Below are 23,818 nucleotides of genomic sequence, written 5' to 3' on the forward strand. Positions count from 1 at the left end.
GAGCAACCATCTTAAGTGACTATCTTGAATAGCCATCCTGAGCAACCATCTTAAGCGACCATCTTGAATGGCCATCTTGAGCGGCCATCTTGAGCGACCATCTGGAGTGGCCATCTTGAATGATCATCTTGAACAACCATCTTGAGTGACCATTGAGTGATCATATTGAGTGGCCATCTTGAGTGACCATCTTGAGTGGCCAACTTGAGTGGACATCTTGTTTTACCATCTTGAGTGGCCATCTTGAGCAGCCATCTTGAGCGACCATATTGAACGACATTCTTGAGTGATCATCTTGAGCGACCATCTTGAGTGACCATCTTGAGTGATCATCTTGAGAGACCATATTGAGCGACCATCTTGAGTGGCCATCTTGAGCGGCCATCTTGAGAGACCGTATTGAGTAGCCATATTGAACGACCATCTTGAGTGACCATCTTGAGTGACCATCGTGAGTGGCCATCTTGAGTGGCCATCCTGAGTGGCTATCTTGAGTAGCCATCTTGAGCGACCATCTTGAGCGACCATCTTGTGTGACTATCTTGAATGGCCAACTTGAGCGACCATATTGAGTGGCCATCTTGAGCGGCCATCTTGAGAGACCATATTGAGTAGCCATATTGAGCAACCATCTTGAGTGACCATCTTGAGTTGATATCTTGAACGGCCATCTTGAGCAACCATATTGAGTAGCCATATTGAGTGACCATCTTGAGCGGCCATGTTGAGTGACCACCTTGAGTGGCCATCTTGAGTGGCCATCTTGAGTAGCCATCTTGAGCGACCATCTTGAGTGACCATCCTGAATGATCATCTTGAGCGGCCATCTTGAGTGACCATCTTGAGCAACCATCTTGAGTGATCATCCTGAGTGATCATCTTGGGTGACCATCTTGAACGACCATCTTGAGTGGCTATCTTGAACGGCCAACTTGAGCGACCATATTGAGTAGCCATATTGTCATGTGAGAGTACCTTTAAGACATGGATGTTTAAGCAATGTACCTTTAAGAAAACAGTGATGTCAGAGAGTGGGTGGCGCTGGGCTTTAGATCAGCCATTTTGAAGTTTCAGTTTGAAAAAGAGCTTGTGTGTGTCTGTGTGTTTCCAGAAAGCTGCAGTTTGGAGGAAAAGAGCTTGGGGAGTGTCTGTGTTTTGCAGTGAGCTGGATTTGCTGTGATCTCTGCCATGAAAGACTATCTCTGGATCATTTGGGTGATTTAAACTCATAATAGTAAAGCCTTTAACCTGATGTGTTTCTGTTTAAAGGTGTTAAGTCTCTTGGAAGTTTGAAGGAACATTTTGAGGAATTATTTACTGTTGTAATATTTTCGGAGTTATCTTTGAAGTAAGGGGTATTAAGTGATCCAATGTTTATTTAAGATGTTAAGTTGAGTTCATGGAATAAACATTGTTTTGTGTTTAAAAACCCACGTGTCCATAATTGTAATCCCACACCTAGGGAACAAGCCGTGTGCTCGGAAAAGCAACAAATACATTAAAGGGGAGGTTGGTTGAACTCCATGGTACATTTTGGAGTTCTGAAAATGCCTCGCCCATAACAATTGGGGGCTCGAGGGGGATAAAAGTCTACCTATTGGATTTGCTTTTGTGAACTTAAAGACAATGAAGGTATGTTGCTTTTCCGGTGTGGTATTTTAGTTTAAGTGGGGAGTGTGTTGTGGACAATGGCTCTTTCAGAGGCTCAGAAGTTTTTGGGGGTGGAGACTGTCACACCTAGTACTTTACGGACAGAGACGAAAAGCAGACTGTTGGGTCTGGCAAAAACATTGCAGTTAACATTACCTGACAAAATGCAAAAAGATGAGGTAATTATGGCGGTGGTTAAGCATTTAAAGTTGCCTGAGATAGAGTTTGATTCATGGGAAATGGCTAAAATTCAGTTGCAAATTAAACAAATGGAACATGAGAAAGAATTAAAGCGGCTGGCATACGAAAGAGAGTGAGCGGAAAAAGAAAGAGAAAGAGATAGAGAGGAAAAAGAAAAGGAGAGAGAAGAAAGAAACAAAGAAAAGATAGAGAGGAAAGGAAAAAAGAGAGTTTGAACTTCGGATAATGGCTCTGAAACATGAAAATCCGTTAAAATTGACAGACGCAAAGGGACACATACAGTTGGAGGAGATGGATGAGGATAATGAGACAGAGCGTCATAGTCGAAGACGTGGTGGGGATCTATTTAAATATGTCCAAGCATTGCCAAGGTTTGACGAGAAGGAGGTAGAAGCCTTTTTCATTTCATTTGAGAAGGTAGCTAAACAAATGCAATGGCCACAGGACATGTGGGCATTACTGATTCAAACAAAGCTGGTAGGTAGGGCTAGTGAAGTGTTTGCATCATTACCGGAGGAGGTATCTGGAACGTATGAGGAGGTGAAGAAATCCATCATAAGTGCATATGAGCTAGTGCCTGAAGCTTACAGACAAAGGTTTAGAAATTTAAGGAAAGAAATGGTCAAACATACATGGAGTTTGAAAGGCTCAAACAGAGTAATTTTGATAGGTGGATAAGGGCTTTGAAAATAGACCAAACGTATGAAGCTCTCAGAGAAATTATACTTTTGGAGGAGTTTAACAATTCAATTCCTGATGTAGTGAGAACTCATGTGGAAGAACAGAGGGTTAAAACTACGAGATTAGCAGCGGAAATGGCAGATGATTATGAATTAGTTCATAAATCAAAGATTGGTTTCCGACATCAGTTTCAACCGGTGAGGGATAGAAACTGGGGACAAGAGAAATACTCAAGTGGTAAAGGTAAAGGTGATCTGATGGGAGACAATAAAGAGAGTGTACCTCAGATTAAAAAAGAAATCCAGGAGGGTGGAAAAGAAATGAAAAGTTTCAGATGTTTTCACTGTAATAAACTAGGCCATGTAAAGTCACAGTGTTGGTGGTTGAAGAAAAGCACTAGGAAGGCTGATGTGGTAAAACAGGATAAGACAGTGGGGTTTGTTAGAGTGGTAAAGGGAAGCCCAAGGGAAGCGAAGGAGGTGCAAACGATTGTACAGCCTGTTCAAGAAGTAGTTGTTAAGAAGGTGCCAGATGTATTTAAAGAATTTACTTGTGCGGGTAAAGTTTACTCATGTGTATCAGGAGGAGCAGGTAAAGAAGTCACAATTTTAAGAGATACAGGGGCGAGTCAATCTTTAATGGTAATAGATGAGGAATTATGTAGTTTGGGAAGAATATTGCCAGGAAAGGTGGTGATATGTGGAATTCAGGGTGAGAGGAGTAGCGTTCCATTATATAAGGTAAGGTTGGAAAGTCCAGTGAAGAGTGGTGAAGTGGTAGGAGGAGTAATAGAGAAACTATCTTGTCCAGGAATACAGTTTATCTTGAGTAATGATATAGCTGGATCGCAGGTGGGAGTGATGCCTACTGTGGTTGATAAGCCAGTGGAAAATCAGACAACTGAAGGGTTGAAGGACGAATATCCTGGGATTTTTCCGGATTGTGTAGTAACAAGGTCGCAAAGTCACAGGTTAAGACAAGAGGAGAAATCAAAGAGTGAAGATGAAGTTGAAGTGCAATTATCAGATGGTTGAAAAAGAACAAGAACAGGTGGAGGATGAGGCGGATATTTTTAGTTCAGGAAAATTGGCGGATTTGTAACAGAAAGATGGAGAAATAAAACAGATATATCAGAAAGCATATACGGAAGAGAAATCTGAGAGTATACCAGAGTGTTATTACCGTAAAAATGATGTCTTGATGAGAAAATGGAGACCTGTACATATGCAGGCGGATGAAAAGTGGGCAGGTGTTCATCAAGTAGTATTGCCGGTAGAATATAGAAAGGAGATGTTGCGAGTTGCACATGAGGTACCAGTGGGAGGTCATTTGGGAATAAGGAAAACTCAAGCTAAAATCCAGAAACATTTTTATTGGCCTGGACTACATAAAGATGTAGTTAAATTTTGTCAATCATGTCACACATGTCAAGTGATAGGGGAACCTCAAGCAGTGATAAAACCAGCGCCCTTAATACCCATTCCAGCATTTGAGGAACCTTTTACGAGGGCCATAATTGATTGTGTAGGACAGCTTCCTAAAACAAAAAGTGGGAATCAATATCTTTTGACTGTAATGGATGTGTCTACTAGGTTTCCAGAGGCCATTCCAGTACGTAATATTACAGCTAAAATGATTGTGGAGGAGTTACTCAAATTCTTTACTAGATATGGACTACCCACAGAAATTCAATCGGATCAAGGATCAAATTTTACTTCAAAGTTATTCAAAGAAGTTATGGATAGCTTAGGAATAAAACAATTTAAATCAACTGCGTACCATCCAGAATCGCAGGGAGCGTTAGAAAGGTGGCATCAGACATTAAAGACAATGTTGAGGGCGTATTGTCAAGATTATCCAGAGGATTGGGATAAAGGAATTCCATTCGTATTGTTTGCAATTAGGGATGCACCTAATGAGTCTACCAAATTCAGTCCTTTTGAACTAATTTTTGGTCATGAGGTAAGAGGACCACTTAAATTGATTAAGGAAAAATTGTTGGGTGAGAAATCGGAAATTACACTATTGGATTATGTGTCAATTTTTAGGGAACGATTAAATAGAGCAGGTGAATTGGCTAGACAACATTTGAAAGTTGCACAAAATGTGATGGAACGGGTAGCAGACAAGAAATCCAAAGTTCGTAGTTTTGCCAGTGGGGATAAAGTTTTAGTGTTGTTACCAGTGGTAGGGGAGCCTTTAAAAGCTAGGTTTTGTGGACTGTATCAGATTGAAAGGAAATTAAGTGAAGTGAATTATGTGGTAAAAACACCAGATAGAAGGAAGACTCACCGAGTGTGTCATGTGAATATGCTTAAAAGGTACTTTGAAAGGGGAGAGAAAAAGGAGGTTTTAATGATTCTAACTCAAAGTGACGAACCAAATCCAGATGACTGTGAATTTGACACACCTCAAATTAAATTGGAAAATGAGGATGTTCTTAAAAATTGGGATGAATTGTTCAGTTACCTTCCAGAGGAAAAATGAACTGACCTGAAAGAGTTATTGATATCACATGGGCAAGTTTGTAGAGATAAATTGGGAAGTACTAAAATGGCTATACATGATGTAGGTGTGGGAAATGCTGTTCCTATCAAACAAAATCCATATAGACATAATCCTTTAAAATTGGCACAGGTTAACAGAGAGATTGAGAGTATGCTGAAGAATGGCATAACTGAAGTGGGTTGCAGCCAATGGAGCTCACCCATAGTGATGGTACCTAAACCAGACAGTAGCCAACAGTTGTGTGTGGACTACAGAAAGGGGAGTGCAGTTACAAGAATGGACTCTTATCCTATCCCACGTTTGAGGGATTGTATTGAGAAAGTGGGACAATCTGCTTTTATTTCCAACTTCCAGACATGGAAAGAACATTTAAAACATCGTATCGAGTTCTTCGATCAACTTCAGGAGGCGGGTTTGGTGATGAACCTAGCCAAAAGTGAATTTGGAGAAGCCCGAATCACTTTCCTTGCGGAGTTTCCGATACCCTCAAGACGAAGGGAAATAATGCGATCTCCTAGCATGAATGAATTTGATCGAACGGTTGTGCAAAAGTTTTGTGGCGTGATTACTCCACTGATGGACTTGCTAAAGAAACATCAAAAATTTCAATGGACAGCGGAGTTTCAACAGGCATTTGACTGCCTGGGAGCTGTGATCACCAATGTTCCTGTATTGGAGAATTGCAAGGGACTCTGTGGTCAGATTGAACTAAAGTATCTGATTCTAAAGAGAAATGCCGAGGAGGAGAGGAATGGATGGATCGTGCAGAGACTTTCTTGTTCAAAGAGACTGTCAATCGAGAAGGATTTCCGTTGGAGGAAGAAGAGCAAAGAAAAATGGACTATATTATTATACCTGTGTTGTTTTCTTTAAATGAAAATGCATATTTACTGTGTGCATTTCTTAGTGGATGGTGCAAAAGTGAAAAATGAAACCATCTTGAAGTTGATGGGTTTTCTTTCTTGGGGGGAGGTGTCATGTGAGAGTACCTTTAAGACATGGATGTTTAAGCAATGTACCTTTAAGAAAACAGTGATGTCAGAGAGCGGGTGGAGCTGGGCTTTAGATCACCCATTTTGAAGTTTCAGTTTGAAAAAGAGCTTGTGTGTGTCTGTGTGTTTCCAGAGAGCTGCAGTTTGGAGGAAAAGAGCTTGGGGAATGTCTGTGTTTTGCAGTGAGCTGGATTTGCTGTGATCTCTGCCATGAAAGACTATCTCTGGATCATTTGGGTGACTTAAACTCATAATAGTAAAGCCTTTGACCTGATGTGATTCTGTTTTAAGGTGTTGAGTCTCTTGGAAGTTTGAAGGAATATTTTGAGGAATTATTTACTGTTGTAATATTTTCGGAGTTATCTTTGAAGTAAGGGGTATTAAGAGATCCAATGTTTATTTAAGATGTTAAGTTGAGTTCATGGAATAAACATTGTTTTGTGTTTAAAAACCCACGTGTCCATAATTGTAATCTCACACCTAGGGAACAAGCCGTGTGCTAGGAAAAGCAACAAATACATTAAAGGGGGAGGTTGGTTGAACTCCATGATACATTTTGGGGTTCTGAAAACGCCTCGCCCATAACAATATTGAGCGATCATCTTGAGTGGCCATCCTGAGTGATCATCTTGAGTGGCCATCTTTCGCGACCATCTTGAGCGACCATCTTGAGCGGCCATCTTGAGTGGCCATCTTTCGCGACCATCTTGAGCAACCATCTTGAGCAGCCAGCCTCAGCAGCCACCCTGCGATGACAGGAGACACAGTGTATCAAAAAATATATTTAAAGCGACTGATGGTTGGGAATGTGAAAATTCGTTATTGATGCCCCCCCACCCCAACAATTGTTGGTGATGTTGTCTTTTGAATGAGGTGTTAAACAGAGGTCCTATCTGGCCTCTCCAGTGGACATAAAGATCCCATGGCATTATTTCAAAGAAGAACGGGCAGCTTCTCCCCAGTGTCCTTGTCAACATTTATCCCGAAATCAACATCACAAAACCAGGTTGTGCGGGCATTGCTGTTTGTGTGATCTTGCTGTGCGCAAACTGGCAGCCCCGTTTCCTACATTACAGCAGTGACTCCGCCTCAGGAAAAAATTTATTGGCCGTGCAGAGCTTGGAGATGGCTTGTGGCCGTGAAAGACGCTATACAAATGCAAGTCTTTACAACTAACGACTTGCATTTGTAAAATGCCGATAAAAGATCCCAAGGTGTTTCGTGGGATGATTACCAAACAAAATTGAACACTACGCCAAGTAAGGCGATTCGGACAGGTAGCCAAAAGCCTGTCAAAGAGGTAGGTTTTCAGGAGCGTCCTCGAAGGGGGGAGGTGGGGGTGGGGGGAATTCTGGAGCTCAGGGCCTCAAGCAGCTGACGGCTCGGCTGCAAAATGGTGGAGCAGTCAAAAGCGATCGATTCTCACGAGCTCCCATTGTTGGAGGAGGTGGGTTATATTCAGGTTGGGGGCTTGCCGGGATGGGGAGATTTCAGGCAGTGGGCTGTGGGCTACAATGGGAGTGGGCTGTCGTGGGGGTGGGTTATATTTGGGAAGGGAGGATCTCAATGTGTAGGATATAGTCCAGGGCTGGGGGTTGGGTTATATTTCAGGTGGGCTATGTCGAGATGGGACATTCCAGAGCCTGGGATATTTTGGGAAGGATTATTTTTGGAAGGGAGAATTATGGGAAGGGGGCAATTTTCCAAGGGAGTAATTTTGGGATGGAATAATTTTGGGGTATTTTTGGGAGGGGTATTTCAGTTGTGGGGTATTTTGGGACGGGGTACTTTTGGGAAGGGGTAATTATGGGGGCTAATTCTGGGAGGAGGTATTTTCGTTGGAGGTTATTGACAGGAGGGGATATTTTTGGGGGTAATTATGGGATGGGGTATTTTTGGGGCGGGTAATTTTGGGAAGGGGGCCGTTTGGCCCATTAAGTCTGCACTGACCCTCTGAAAGAGCATCTACCCAAGTCCATTTCCCAAATGGAGGGAGTATTTTTGGGGAGGTGGTATTATTGGGGAGGAGTTATTTTTTGGGAGGGGAATTTTTGGGAGGGGGTATTTTTTGGTAGTGTGTATTTTTGGGGAGGGGGTATTTTTAGGGAGAGGGTATTTTTTGGGAGGAGGTATTTTTTGGGAGGAGGTATTTTTTGGTAGGGTGTATTTTTGGGGAGGGGGTATTTTTTGGGGAGGAGGTATTTTTTGGGGAGGAGGTATTTTTTGGGAGGGGGAGTTCTTGGGGAGGGGGTATTTTTGGGAGGGGGTATTTTTGGGGAGGGGGTATTTTTGGGGAAGGGGTAGTTTTGGGAAGGGGGTATTTTTTGGGAGGGGGTATTTTTGGGAGGGGGTATTTTTGGGAGGGAGGGGATATTTTTGGGAGGGGGTATTTTTGGGAGGGAGGGGTTATTTTTGGGAGGGGGTATTTTTTGGGAGGGGGTATTTTTGGGAGGGGGTATTTTTGGGAGGGAGGGGGTATTTTTGGGGAGGGGGTATTTTTGGGAGGGGGTATTTTTGGGAGGGGGTATTTTTGGGGAGGGGGTATTTTTGGGAGGGGGTATTTTTGGGAGGGGTTATTTTTGGGAGGGGGTCTTTTTTGGGAGGGGGTATTTTTGGGAGGGGATATTTTTTGGGAGGGGTATTTTTGGGGAGGGGGTATTTTTGGGAGGGAGGGGATATTTTTGGGAGGGGATATTTTTAGGAGGGGGTATTTTTGGGAGGGAGGGGATTTTTTTTGGGAGGGGGTATTTTTGGGAGGGAGGGGATATTTTTGGGAGGGGGTATTTTTGGGGATTGGGGATTTTTTGGGAGGGTGTATTTTTGGGGATTGGGGATTTTTTGGGAGGGGTTATTTTTTTGGGATTGGGTATTTTTGGGGATTGGGTATTTTTGGGGAGGGGGTATTTTTGGGGAAGGGGTAGTTTTGGGAAGGGGGTATTTTTGGGAGGGGGTATTTTTGGGGAAGGGGGTATTTTTTGGGAGGGAGTATTTTTGGGAGGGGGTATTTTTGGGAGGGAGGGGGTATTTTTGGGAGGGGGTATTTTTGGGAGGGAGGGGATATTTTTTGGGAGGGGGTATTTTTGGGAGGGGGGGATATTTTTGGGAGGGGGTATTTTTGGGAGGGGTATTTTTGGGGAGGGGATATTTTTGGGAGGGGGGATATTTTTAGGAGGGGGTATTTTTGGGAGGGAGGGGATTTTTTTGGGAGGGGGTATTTTTGGGAGGGGGTATTTTTGGGAGGGGATATTTTTGGGAGGGGGTATTTTTGGGGAGGGGGTATTTTTGGGAGGGGGGGATATTTTTGGGAGGGGATTTTTTTTGGGAGGGGGTATTTTTGGGAGGGGATATTTTTTGGGAGGGGTATTTTTGGGGAGGGGGTATTTTTGGGAGGGGGTATTTTTGGGGATTGGGTATTTTTGGGGAGGGGGTTATTTTTTGGGGATTGGGTATTTTTGGGGAGGGGGTATTTTTGGGAGGGGGTATTTTTGGGGAAGGGGGTATTTTTTGGGAGGGGGTATTTTTGGGAGGGGGTATTTTTGGGAGGGAGGGGGTATTTTTGGGAGGGAGGGGTTATTTTTGGGAGGGGGTATTTTTGGGAGGGAGGGGATATTTTTTGGGAGGGGTATTTTTGGGGAGGGGGTATTTTTGGGAGGGGGGGATATTTTTGGGAGGGGGTATTTTTGGGAGGGGTATTTTTGGGGAGGGGATATTTTTGGGAGGGGGGGATATTTTTAGGAGGGGGTATTTTTGGGAGGGAGGGGATTTTTTTGGGAGGGGGTATTTTTGGGAGGGAGGGGATATTTTTGGGAGGGGGTATTTTTGGGAGGGGATATTTTTGGGAGGGGGTATTTTTGGGGAGGGGGTATTTTTGGGAGGGGGGGATATTTTTGGGAGGGGATTTTTTTTGGGAGGGGGTATTTTTGGGAGGGGATATTTTTTGGGAGGGGTATTTTTGGGGAGGGGGTATTTTTGGGAGGGGGTATTTTTGGGGATTGGGTATTTTTGGGGAGGGGGTTATTTTTTGGGGATTGGGTATTTTTGGGGAGGGGGTATTTTTGGGAGGGGGTATTTTTGGGGAAGGGGGTATTTTTTGGGAGGGGGTATTTTTGGGAGGGGGTATTTTTGGGAGGGAGGGGGTATTTTTGGGAGGGAGGGGTTATTTTTGGGAGGGGGTATTTTTGGGAGGGAGGGGATATTTTTTGGGAGGGGTATTTTTGGGGAGGGGGTATTTTTGGGAGGGGGGGATATTTTTGGGAGGGGGTATTTTTGGGAGGGGTATTTTTGGGGAGGGGATATTTTTGGGAGGGGGGGATATTTTTAGGAGGGGGTATTTTTGGGAGGGAGGGGATTTTTTTGGGAGGGGGTATTTTTGGGAGGGAGGGGATATTTTTGGGAGGGGGTATTTTTGGGAGGGGATATTTTTGGGAGGGGGTATTTTTGGGGAGGGGGTATTTTTGGGAGGGGGGGATATTTTTGGGAGGGGATTTTTTTTGGGAGGGGGTATTTTTGGGAGGGGATATTTTTTGGGAGGGGTATTTTTGGGGAGGGGGTATTTTTGGGAGGGGGTATTTTTGGGGAGGGGGTATTTTTGGGGAGGGGGTTATTTTTTGGGGATTGGGTATTTTTGGGGATTGGGTATTTTTGGGGAGGGGGTTATTTTTTGGGAATTGGGTATTTTTGGGGATTGGGTATTTTTGGGGAGGGGGTTATTTTTGGGGATTGGGTATTTTTGGGGAGGGGGTTATTTTTGGGGATTGGGTATTTTTGGGGAGGGGGTTATTTTTGGGGATTGGGTATTTTTGGGGATTGGGTATTTTTGGGGAGGGGGTTATTTTTTGGGGAGGGGATATTTTTGGGGATTGGGTATTTTTGGGGATTGGGTATTTTGGGGGATTGGGTATTTTTGGGGAGGGGGTTATTTTTTGGGGAGGGGATATTTTTGGGGATTGGGTATTTTTGGGGAGGGGTTATTTTTGGGGATTGGGTATTTTTGGGGAGGGGGTTATTTTTGGGGATTGGGTATTTTTGGGGAGGGGGTTATTTTTGGGGATTGGGTATTTTTGGGGAGGGGGTTATTTTTGGGGATTGGGTATTTTTGGGGATTGGGTATTTTTGGGGAGGGGGTTATTTTTTGGGGAGGGGATATTTTTGGGGAGGGGGTTATTTTTTGGGGAGGGGATATTTTTGGGGATTGGGTATTTTTGGGGAGGGGTTATTTTTGGGGATTGGGTATTTTTGGGGAGGGGGTTATTTTTTGGGGATTGGGTATTTTTGGGGAGGGGGTTATTTTTTGGGGATTGGGTATTTTTGGGGAGGGGGTTATTTTTGGGGGGAGGGGTATTTTGGGGGGTATTGTGGACACGTCACCACTCCCCGCCAGGGGTGAATCCTGCGCAGGCGGAGTCGGCAGCCAGCCGGTTCGGTGAAAAGTGACCAATGGGATCGCTGGAACCACGTGGGCCTGCCCTGCCCCTCGGTGGGGGGTGGGGGGGGGGCGGGGCGGTGAGCCGACGACTGATTGGCCGCCGGCTCCCTCACCGGCCCCCACCGGGAGGCGCGACCTCCGGCTGGAAGCTGTATCCGGGTCACTGTGGGGGAGGGAGCCTGGGCCAATCAACGATGGTGACCGCAGCTGGGAACGTGACCAATGAGCGCCCGGCGCGGACATGACTGACGGGGCGAGCGGACGGACATGACGCAGATGGGGGCGGCGGAAGGGCGGCTGATTGACGGCCATCTCAACCAACGAGGTGCGGCGTCGAGTTGAGCGACGTCGGGGCTAACCAATGGACGTCGGGGGGCGCGGAGGGCGCGGCCAATGGGCTTCGGGGGGGAGGCGGGGCATCCCTCCCGCTGGTGGAAAGTTGTCAACAGCGAGCGAGGCGAAAGGGGGAGGATCGTGGCGGACCGAGGCCGGGGAAGGGGGGTGGGCAGGGGGGAGGGTGGGGAACAGAGTGAACCCGACCCAGCGACACACCCCGAGCCCCGCAGGTGAGCCTCACCCCCGCTGCGATCAGCGCCGACCCGCCGGATGCGGCGCGCTGCGGCCCGGGGGCAGGCGCCAGGAAAGCCTGAGGCCCGGGCGGAGCGCCGCTCCCCTCGCCCGGGGCACGGAAACCTCCCCGAATTCAACCCGTCCCGACCGAATGTAGCCCCTTGCGCCTGAATCTCGCCCGAATTTGGTCCATTGCGCCTGAATCTCGCCCGAATTTAACCCCTTGCGCCTGAATCTCGCCCGAATTTGGTCCATTGCGCCTGAATCTCGCCCGAATTTAACCCCTTGCGCCTGAATCTCGCCCGAATTTGGTCCCTTGCGCCTGAATCTCGCCCGAATTTGGCCCCTTGCGCCTGAATCTCGCCCGAATTTGGCCCCTTGCGCCTGAATCTCGCCCGAATTTGGCCCCTTGCGCCTGAATCTCGCCAGAATTTGGTCCATTGCGCCTGAATCTCGCCCGAATATAGCCCCTTGCGCCTGAATCTCGCCCGAATTTGGTCCATTGCGCCTGAATCTCGCCCGAATTTAACCCCTTGCGCCTGAATCTCGCCCGAATTTGGTCCATTGCGCCTGAATCTCGCCCGAATTTAACCCCTTGCGCCTGAATCTCGCCCGAATTTGGTCCCTTGCGCCTGAATCTCGCCCGAATTTGGCCCCTTGCGCCTGAATCTCGCCCGAATTTGGCCCCTTGCGCCTGAATCTCGCCCGAATTTGGCCCCTTGCGCCTGAATCTCGCCAGAATTTGGTCCATTGCGCCTGAATCTCGCCCGAATATAGCCCCTTGCGCCTGAATCTCGCCCGAATTTGGTCCATTGCGCCTGAATCTCGCCCGAATTTAACCCCTTGCGCCTGAATCTCGCCCGAATTTGGTCCATTGCGCCTGAATCTCGCCCGAATTTAACCCCTTGCGCCTGAATCTCGCCCGAATTTAGCCCCTTGCGCCTGAATCTCGCCCGAATATAGCCCCTTGCGCCTGAATCTCGCCCGAATTTAGCCCCTTGCGCCTGAATCTCACCCGAATTTGGTCCATTGCGCCTGAATCTCGCCCGAATTTGATCCATTGCACCTGAATCTCTCCCGAATTTAGCCCCTTGCGCCTGAATCTCGCCTGAATTTAACACCTTGCGCCTGAATCTCGCCCGAAAATGGTCCATTGCGCCGAAACATGATCGGAATTGAGTCCGTCGCGCCTAAACCTCATCGGAATTTAGTCCGTTGCGCCTAAGCCTCATTGGAATTTAGTCCGTTGCGTCTAAACTTCATCAGAATTTAGTCCATTGTGTCTAAACCTGATCGGAATTGAGTCCGTTGCGTCTAAACCTCATCGGAATTGAATCCGTTGAGTTTGAAATCTGTTCATACCAATTGGAGTGTCACGACTTCAGATCACCAGAGCTGGGGAATGAAGCTCTGTGGATAATTGAAATGTGTTAAATTTGCCGCGCGCAGCGTTAGCAACCCTTGAGTTCCTGTATCAGGTGGAGAGCCCTCCTTGTCGGGAAGGTTACATTTGTAATTATGAGGGGGTTTTGACAGGGCCACTGGCGGGTAGACTCGCTGCACCTCGGGAGAGTTCGCAACGTACGTGCTCAGCTGGCCCCACGAGCAACAAAGTGAGAATGCCCTAGTGACCTGTCCCTACCGTTGCTAATTGTGGAATTGCGCTGTGCACGTACGTTGCTGGCGTGAGGAGCTATATACATGGGGGGGGCGGCGAGAGAGGACGGAGTCAGGGCACGAATTGAATAGCTCGTTCCAAGAGACCGCACAGATAAAATAGGCTGAATGGCCTTCTGTGCTGAGACATTCAAATTGAATCATCTCTCATGTTTGCGTTGTGTGTGGGGAGAGGGAGGGTGTACATGTTGTATATGAAGGAACTCATCCGCTTCTCGCTTTTTACCCCCCAGGTTTGACTCTACACTTGACTGCATTTCTCCAAATAAGAGGAAGATTCCCCACCCCCCCTCCTGGCCCGAGGGCAGAGGTGTTTTCATCCGGCGTTTGCAAACTGGCTCCCATGGCGTCTTGTCCTTGTCGGGGGACTGGTGGCTGACCTTTGTCGGGCCTCTGCTCGCACCGAGATGTGGGACGGTTCCTTCAGATTGTAGCATGCCCGTGGACAGTGAGCCCGGCGCCTCGTAGCCGGGGCGTCTTCCTCTCCCTTCCTGTGCCGCTGTGCCTTTGCACCGGGAGAGAGCCTTTGGAGACTTGACCAGTTGGAGATGGAGCAACGGCGTGGTTAGGGTGGAGATTTTTTTGCTGTTGCAACGGAGAGAGCTCCAGACATGATCGGGAAAAAGAAGAGTGGTTTTCAGATCACCAGCGTCACCTCGGATTACGATGGCGGCAGCGGCGAAGGATTAAAGGAGGCGCTGAATGGCGAGGGGGAGTTTGGCGGCCCCATCGCCGCCCCCCTTGTTAACGGGGTGCCGAACTACGGGTCTGAGGGGCAGTCTCCCGCGCCCAGCCCCGCCGAGCTGGCTGGTGACCGGACTAAACCGCCTTCCGCGGCGGAGGTAGCCAGCCCCTCGACCGGCGGGGAGGGAGTCTCTCTGTGCGACGGCAGGAAACCCCGGGTCGACCAGGAGGCGCCGTCGGCCGGTGGCGCTGCGCCGGGGCCTCCGGCCAAGGACGTTCCGCCGCCCGGTACTGCCCCCGCCGCCAAGGCGCCGCTGAAGACCGCTAGCCCGCCCATGCCCGCCGGGGGTTCATGCAGCTCGCGGTTCCGCGTGGTGAAGCTCGACCATGGCTTGGGTGAGCCTTACCGTCGGGGCCGCTGGACCTGCGTGGATTTGTATGACTGGGATCTGGACAGCCATGTGCTGACGAAGGTCTTGGATGGTGCCAGGCCTGTGAACTCTCTGGACTCTCACCTGGAGATTAGCAGCTTCACTCACAAAGCTGTGAGCCAGCTCCGGCCCAAGTTACACGCACCCAAGAGCCAAGGGTCGTCGCCAGTGCTGTGCCAGGTGGACACCCCGCGGGGCAAGGCGCCCGCCCTCGCTGCCAGCAGCACCTTGAACATGCTCATCCAAGCGGCCAGGACTTTAAGTTTGGACGGGCCAGCTGGAACCAGTCATCAGCCGGGCACGTCAGCTCCTGCCAGCCCTTCCCGGGGCTCCCCCCACCTCCCAGCTGGCAGTGCTAACGTGAACGCGACCCCCAAGGAGGCTGGCGCCGACGGCAGCGTCCACGCTTCGACGCCCAGGGAGGAAGGGAAGGCCCAGCCACCAGGGGCCAAGGCCGTCGCCGGGGAGCTGGCCACCTCGTCAAATGTGAAGCATCCCTCCTCTGGAGAGCAGGGAGCAGTGAGAAAGGCAAGTTCAACAGCTGCGGGTGTGCGTAGAGGGCCGTAGAGGCAAAATCTCAGTGTAAAGGGGGGGTCGCCCATTTAAAACCGAGATCAGGACGAATTTCTTCTCTGGGTGCAGTGAATTTGTGGAATTCTTTGCCACAGAGGATCTGTGGTTAAGTATGTTCAGGGCTGTGACAGACTGTTTTGTAATCGGGGTGGGGGGGGGGGGGTAATGGGGAAATCGAGGGTTGCGGGAATGAGGGCAGCACAGTGGTTAGCACTGTGGCTTCACAGCTCCAGGGTCCCTGGTTCGATTCCCCGCTGGGTCACTGTCTGTGCGGAGTCTGCATGTCCTCCCCGTCTCTGCGTGGGTTTCCTCCGGGGGCTCCGGTTTCCTCCCACAGCCCAAAGACGTGCAGGTTAGGTGGATTGGCCGTGCTAAATTGCCCTTCGTGACCAAAAAAGGTTAGGAGGGGTTACGGGGATAGGGTGGAAGTGAGGGCTTAAGTTGTCGGCGCAGACTCGATGGGCCGAATGGCCTCCTTCTGCACTGTGTTCTATGTAAACTATGTACACAAGGCGGGAAAGTGGAGTTGAGGATTATCACGTTAGATCAGTCATGAGCTCACTGAACGGTGGAGCAGACTCGATGGGCCGAATGGCCAAAATCTGCTAGCCGGTGGGCACATCTCCCCATCCAACGTGAGTAAGAGGCGACTCGGATCAAAACCTTTTGAAGGGCGGGATGTGGAGAGGATGTTTCCTCTTGTGGGAGAATCTAGAACTGGGGGGGGTGGGGTGTCACCGTTTAAAAATAAGGGGGTGGCCCCTTTAAGACGGAGATGAGGAGAAATATTTTCTCTCCGAGGGGGGGCGGAGTCTCCGGAACTCTCTTCCTCAAAATGGCGGCGGAAGCAGAATCTCGGGATATTTTTAAGGCCGAACTGGATTCTCGATTGACGAGGGGGGTGGAAGGTCATCGGAGGTGGAAAGGTTACTGGGGTCGGCAGGAATATGTATGGGGTTGAGGTCACAATGAGATCAGCCACGATCGTATTGAATGGGGGCAGCAGGTTCGAGGGGCCGAGTGGCCCCCTGCTCCTCGTTGGTGTGCTTGCATGAGAATGGGTGAGCACAAGGTGCCAGGCCCAGAGTGGCAAGGTCTTGGCTCACATGGTGGGCGGGTTTTATCCCAGGCAGTGGCTTTTTGCTTTGAACGATCAGGGCGGCACAGTGGCTAGCACAGTTGCTTCACAGCTCCCGGGTCCTGGGTTCGATTCCCGGTTTTGTCACTGTCTGTGCGGAGTCTGCACATCCTCCCCGTGTGTGTGCGTGGGTTTCCTCCGGGTGCTCCGGTTTCCTCCCACAGTCCAAAGACGTGCGGGTTAGGTGGATTAGCCGCGATAAATTACCCCTTAGTGTCCAAAAAGGTTGGGTGGGGTTAGGGGGATTGGGTGGAGGTGTGGGCTTCGATAGGGTTCTCTTTCCAAGAGCCGTTGCAGACTCGATGGGCCGAATGGCCTGCTTCTGCACTGTAAATTCTATGACCCAAAGTGCTTCATGGCCTGAGACATGTTATGTGTTGGGGAAGTGCCAGGTTGCTGGCGGGGGCTGCTATTCGCCATATTTTCACACAGTGTCCCCACTCTCTCGACCCAGTCCCCACCCTGCCTGTCAAATGGCTGCCCCCTCCAAACTGACGGGGAGTGTCTGAGCTGCCCCCCAATCTCTCCCACCCGCCCCCAATGAGGCCCGTGCGTTCTTTCATGCCTGTTAGAACACTCACGTGCCTCTGTTTGTGTCTATTCAAAATATTTATACTGGGACCTTGCCAAAGGTTTGTGTACAGTCGAAGTGAATGAGCTCTTTAGTGCCCTTTGGTATTGGAGGGTGCGGGGGGGGGGGAGGCCGGGAGGCCAGTTGAAAGAAGCAACATACTGTGCTGCAATCGAACCCAAGTGAGCTGGTGCGAAGGGCAGTTCCAGTTCAATGGAGTCTTTCTCCCCCCTCGTCTCAATCTTTCCCATTGAGTGAGGCACCGTCGCTGGAGGTACCATGCTCCCTGCGAAATTGCAGAATGGTCCAGCACAGGAAAAGGCCACTCGGCGCATCGATCCTGTGCCAGCCCTTTTCAGGGAACGATCCACTCTCCCTTTCGCCCTGCGCGTTTTTCTCGTCCTTTTGGACAGATTCACCTCCGTTAAACGTTCCTGAACTTTCTCCTCCAGGAAGACCGTTCCAAATGATAGCTGCGAGGGTTTGAACGGAAGCGTTCAGCTCCTCCCCTGTGTCTGCCAGTTATCTTTGATCTGTGGGGACCCCCCCCCCCCGGGTTACCGACCCTCCAATCAAAACTCGTCCTGATTTTCAGCATCCCTCTTAAACCTCCCCTGTTCTCAGGAGAACCATCTCAGCTGCTCCGGTCTCTCCACATTAGCCGCAGTCCCTGCAACCGTTTCCAGTGAACCCCCTCGGTGCCCATCTCTCCCAGGCCTCCCCGAGGTGCGGTGCCCCCAGCATGGGGCACGGGCCTCCTGCTGGGCCCTCCTAAAGGTTTGAGCACGGCTTCCTTGCTTTCCTAGCCGCGGCAGTGACCTGTTTGTGAGTGTTGTTGTTGATTATTCCGCCTCTCCTTCTGCCCCCCCCCCAGTATTCTGAGCCTCGGTCCACGTCCGTCTCGCCGGCCCCCTTATCCCAGGATGGCAGCCCTTCCAGAAAGACGCGTGCCTCCGAACCCAACACCGCGGCGGCCTCGCTTCGCTTCGTCTCGCCCATGCAGACTCTGGCCAAGTCCATGCTGTCGGTTGGGAAGCAGCAAGACAGTGACGATGACAGGTACGACCTCCTCTCTCTCTTGGTGGTAGTTGGGGGGGGGGGGGCGCGATACTTTGCATGACAGGAGCACCCCGCTGCCCAGTTTGGGGCCCCGAGGCAGACATTTGACTTCCATCCGGACGGTGAACCCGCCGATAACAGCGCGTGCCTTGAGCGCTTTGTAATCGGTCAGTGTTTTCACAAGAGGTGGGTATTAGTAAGTTTGCAGACGACACAAAGGTTGGCTGATGAGTAAGTTTGCAGCCGACACTAAGGTTGGTGGAATTGCGGATAGCGATGGGGACTGTCAGAGGATACAGCAGGATTTAGATTGTTTGGAGACTTGGGCGGAGAGATGGCAGATGGAGTTTAATCCGGACAAATGTGAGGTAATGCATTTTGGAAGGTCTAATGCAGGTAGGGAATATACAGTGAATGGTAGAACCCTCAAGAGTATTGACAGTCAGAGAGATCTAGGTGTACAGGTCCACAGGTCACTGAAAGGGGCAACACAGGTGGAGAAGGTAGTCAAGAAGGCAGACGGCATGCTTGCCTTCATTGGCCGGGGCATTGAGTATAAGAATTGGCAAGTCATGTTGCAGCTGTATAGAACCTTAGTTAGGCCACACTTGGAGTATAGTGTTCAATTCTGGTCGCCACACTACCAGAAGGATGTGGAGGCTTTAGAGAGGGTGCAGAAGAGATTTACCAGGATGTTGCCTGATATGGAGGGCATGAGCTATGAGGAGCGATTGAATAAACTCGGTTTGTTCTCACTGGAGCGACGGAGGTTGAGGGGTGACCTGATAGAGGTCCACAAAATTATGAGGGGCATAGACAGAGTGGATAGTCAGAGGCTTTTCCCCAGGGTAGAGGGGTCAATTACTAGGGGTCATAGGTTTAAGGTGCGAGGGGCAAGGTTTAGAGGAGATGTACGAGGCAAGTTTTTTATATAGAGGGTAATGGGTGCCTGGAACTCGCTGCCGGAGGAGGTGGTGGAAGCAGGGACGATAGTGACGTTTAAGGGGCATCTTGATAAATACATGAATAGGATGGGAATAGAGGGATACGGACCCAGGAAGTGTAGAAGATTGTAGTTTAGTCGGGCAGCATGGTCGGCACAGGCCTGGAGGGCCGAAGGGCATATTCCTGTGCTGTAATTCTCTTTGTTCTTATCTGTCCTGGGTCAGGAGGTGTTCGGATGTCCCTGTGTGTGTGGGCAGCGTGGTCAGTGGGAGAGTGTATGCCTTGCTGCCGGTAGCATTCCCCTTTTGATACGTACTGAGCACATGTCCGTCTGGAGGCACACTTGGCTGCATTTAAACCTTTTTAATGGTGAAGCCATCTTTTGTGGGTGTGACCGTTTATATCAGTTTGTTAGCAACCCGCCTCCAGAGGAGACTGAGCCAACTAACCAATACCAGAGGCTAATTTGTAATAGCGGTGTCAGTGTATACAGTAAGCTCCCTGTGCGCGGAGGGGGACGGCTAGCGACTGGGAATTCTGGTTTTAAAAATAATTATTGATTCTCTATGGCAATCTCGCAAGTGCTTCAATGCTCCTGAAGTGCAGAGAGACAATGTCACTGGACGAGTACTCCAGGGGATCCCGACTAAAGCTGTGCGGACACAGGTTTGAATCCCACCCCGCCGGGGCAGCTGGTGAAATTTAAATTCAATTGATAAAATCTGGAATTGAAAAGCGAGTCTCGGTAACGGCGACCATGACTGCTACCATGGATTGTCGTTAAAAACCCATCCGGTTCGCTAACGCCGCCTGTAGGGAAGGAAATCTGCCGTTCTTACCCCAGGTCTGGCCTACACGTGACTCCAGACCCCCCCCACACACACACAGCGATGTGGTCGACTCCTAACTGCCCCCCCCCCCTCTCTGAAATGGCCGCTCAGTTCAAGGGCAGTTGGGTATGGACAAAAGAAATGGCGACCTTGCGATGCCCATGTCCCATTTTTGATAAAGAAAAGTGGGGGGGGGGGGGCAGTCGCTGTAAAAGCGACGCACGGCATGATTCCATAAACGAATGAATGAACAGGTGATCGGCTTTAGTTAGTCGAGGGTAAACTTTGGTCCCGGAACCGGACTTCCTCAAGGTCGGCAGCCGGGATTTGTATGCTCGAGTCTCCGCATTGCGAGGTGAACCTGTGATCGTCTGATTCAGAGGCGCGAGAGTTGGCAAAGAACCAAAGTTGATTATTGGGCAGCCAACGTGGCAATGATCCGTAAGTGGGTGATGGAGGGAGAGGGGGCGGCGTGGAAGAAGATGGAGATGGCGTCCTGCAAAGGAACGAGCCTGGGGGCGCTGGTGACGGCACCGCTGCCGCTCTCGCCGACAAGGTACACCACGAGCCCGGTGGTGGCGGCAACGCTAAAGATCTGGGGGCAGTGGAGACGACACAGGGGGGTGACGGGAGCTTCGGTGTGGGCCCTGATCAGAGACAACCATCGGTTTGTCCCAGGGTCCCAGGGAGGATGGAGCTGGCATCGGGCAGGGATTAGAAGATTGGGGGACCTGTTCATTCACGGGACATTTGCGAGCTTAGGGGCGCTGGAGGAGAAGTTCGGGCTAACCCTGGGAAACGCTTTTAGGTATATGCAGGTGAGGGCGTTTGTGAGGTGGCAGGTGAGGGAATTTCCGCTACTCCCGGCACAGGGGGTTCAAGATAGGGTGATTTTGGGCGTATGGGTTGGAGAGGGCAAGGTGTCGGCGATATACCAGGAGATGAAAGACGAGGGGGAGGCTTTGGTAGAGGAGCTGAAGGGTAAATGGGAAGAGGAGTTGGGGGAGGAGATTGAGGAGGGACTATGGGCTGATGCCCTAAGTAGGGTTAATTCCTCTTCCTCGTGTGCCAGGCTTAGCCTGATACAATTTAAGGTGATTCATAGAGCGCATATGACGGGGGTGAGGCTGAGCAGGTTCTTTGGGGTAGAGGACAGATGTGGAAGGTGCTCAGGGAGCCCGGCGAACCATGTCCCTATGTTTTGGTCATGCCCGGCCCTGGAGGGGTTCTGGAGAGGAGTTGCGGGAACAGTATCTAAAGTGGTGAAAGTCCGGGTCAAGCCAAGCTGGGGGCTAGCAATATTTGGAGTAGTGGACGAACCGGGAGTGCCGGGGCGAAAGAGGCCGGCATTCTGGCCTTTGCGCCCCGAGTAGCCCGGCGAAGGATCTTGCTAATGTGGAAGGGGGCGAAGCCCCCCAGCGGGGAGGCCTGGATATATGATATGGCTGGGTTTATCAAGTTGGAAAGGATAAAGTTTGCCTTGAGAGGGTCTGCGCAGGGGTTCTGCAGGCGGTGGCAACCGTTCCTAGACCATCTCGCGGAGCGCTAGATGAAGGTCGGACAGCAGCAACCCAGGGGGGGAGGGGGGGGGGGGGTGTCGTTCGGGGGCGGGGGGAAGGGGGGTTTCTCTGGGGGGCATTTGAGCAAGAAAACACATGAATGATCCGGAAACTGACATGTACGGGATGAATCCAATTTTCAAAGTTCTGTATCTTATTGACTTGCCATGTTCATGTCTTGCCACGCGAGTTCTCGTTCTTTTTTTTTTTGCTACGGGGGGGGGTTTGTTTGTACGGTGGAAAATATTGTTGAAAAGATTCTTAATAAAAACACATTAAAAAAAGGGCCACAGAGAGACAAGCTTGGCACGGCCTGAGGTTATATCGAGGCACTGATCTCTCTCTGCTTCTGGCTCCGCACAAGGGCAGGCCCCATTCTCTTTGGCGTGTGTACAGGTTGTGACTAAATGGCCTCACGTATGTTTGGCTTTGCATCAGCGACGTGTCATCTTGCAGCAGCCGGGCACTGGTGCGGCTTTGGAACACTGGAGGTGGGATAAGCAATAGTGAGGTGCATTTATATAGCGACAGTAACGTAGCAGAAACGTCCTGAGCTGCTTCACTGGGGCAAGTAGCAAAGCACGCGTGACATCGAGCCACGAGAGGGGACTTCAGGCCGTGTGACCAAAGGCTTGCTTTAACATAAAGTGGTGGTTTTGAAGTCGAAGAGGTTTCGGGGGAGGGGGAATGCCAGAGTTTTGGGCCCAGGGAGCAAGGGTAAAGATCAGGAATAGTTTGAAGAAGGCGTCAGGTTTTGCGATAGGATCCTGGAGGTTTGCGCAGTGACCGTGTTGCTGGGGCCAAGGTGTCCGAAGGGTGGCAGCAGCCCACCCGTCCTAACTGGGTTACTGGCTGGTCTTCATTTTCCCCCCCCCACTTGTCCGACTCACGGGGACCCTGGACTTGCTCGCTCACCGACGACCCCCCCCCCCCCCCCCAGTGCCGGCAGCCAATGGGCACAGCCTTCCTTCGCCTACCTCATCGAAACCCGTCGTCATCTCATACACCTCGCTCACATCTCCCCTTCATCTCCTTTGCTCCAAGGAGAGCAGTCCTAGCTTCGCGAAGAATTTGTCTCGCGTCTCTCTTGACCTCTGGCTGCCCGCCAAGTACGTCACGGCCAGTGAGGAGAGTTTGAAGTCTTTAATGGGAGCTTAGTGTCAAGTGTTGACATTTCACGTACGTTTCAGCAGCGACAATATTCCAGCGAATAGTTTGTTGGCTGAAAAGTGCTGTTTGGGGCGTCCTGGCGTGATGCAAGGTGCTTTCGAATTAAAAGTAGTTCTTTAAGCTTGCTCGAGGGCACATTGTATCCCCCCCCCCCGCCCCCCTGTGAACCCACGTTGAGTTTTGCGGTAGAGGGCCCCGTGTGAAACACCGGCACTTCTTTCGCATCCACCGAGGGCAGTGGCTCTGACGCTAGAGGTCAGCCCTGCGCGGGTGCCTGCTCTGGGGACGGCTGCAGTTCCCGCAGCGTTCCCCCGCCGACGGGGGCAGATCTCCGCCGAGCAATGCAGATCTCCCCGATCGCTTATCTGCCGTATTGCATGCCTACCCCCTCCCCTCGGCCTCGCAAATAATTTGGCCCAGCTGCAAGAAAATGCCGCCACTCCTCTTGCCGGGCTGTGACTTAACCTGCTCGGTTGCAGCGCCCTGTGAGAGATTCCAGTCTTTGAGAGGGGGGGGGGGTTGCTGCCTGGCTCCCGGCAAGGAAAGGGAGTGCTGTCAAAGCGGACACCACTGGCGGCCATGCCTCCGGAGCTCTGGAATTCCCACGTTCCCCCTTCGAGGCGCTTCCACCCACCTCCGTATGTGGGCCGCCGTCGAACCTTTGTTTGGTGACACTCCTGCTTAAGCGCCTTGGGGATGTTTTTACTGTTAGGGGGCGCTACATAAATGCAGGTCTTTGAGAGTGTAATGAGGCCGTGCCGCCTGTGGGTGCCCTGGTGTTTTCCCGTGGGTGGATGGACAGAGCTGAGGAACTTAACTCTGGGACTGCACGGTGTGTGTGGTGCACCTAGTCGTGATTTATTGCACTCAGCTGATCCCTTTGTATTTAAATACGCTGGTCAAATGGCCTTGCTGTCCTGTTTCCTGGCGAACAGCAGTCCTGCCCGATGAGGGGAGCTCTCTCCCACGTACCAACAGTCGCCCCGGAAGCCTTTGCATTGGTGTGGCACCTTAAACCTAAAAGCAGAAACCGAGCCTCTTCAGAGATGCATGGGGAGGGAGGGGGTTTGTAATCGGCACATCTCGCTTTTAGGGATCCATCCCTGTTTTCCGGGGCTTGCAGCACAGGGGCAGGCCATTCGGCCCGTCAGCTC

The 23,818-nt window shown here is 50.6% G+C and overlaps 1 long non-coding RNA gene and 1 pseudogene across 1 annotated transcript; one reads left to right on the forward strand and one right to left on the reverse strand.

The window, feature by feature from the left end:
- Positions 1–6,410: 6,410 nt before the first annotated feature.
- On the reverse strand, positions 6,411–22,553 carry LOC140404725 (uncharacterized). The gene is made up of 2 exons (XR_011938558.1): positions 22,472–22,553; positions 6,411–6,778 (listed from the first exon to the last, which is right to left on the reverse strand). It is a non-coding gene; the product is annotated as an uncharacterized lncRNA (long non-coding RNA).
- Positions 11,891–23,818, forward strand: part of LOC140404723 (TSC22 domain family protein 4-like) — a 74,453-nt pseudogene continuing 62,525 nt past the window's right edge.

This window comes from Scyliorhinus torazame, chromosome 31 (assembly GCF_047496885.1).
Source record: "Scyliorhinus torazame isolate Kashiwa2021f chromosome 31, sScyTor2.1, whole genome shotgun sequence".
In the NCBI taxonomy this organism is placed as follows: Eukaryota; Metazoa; Chordata; class Chondrichthyes; order Carcharhiniformes; family Scyliorhinidae; genus Scyliorhinus; species Scyliorhinus torazame.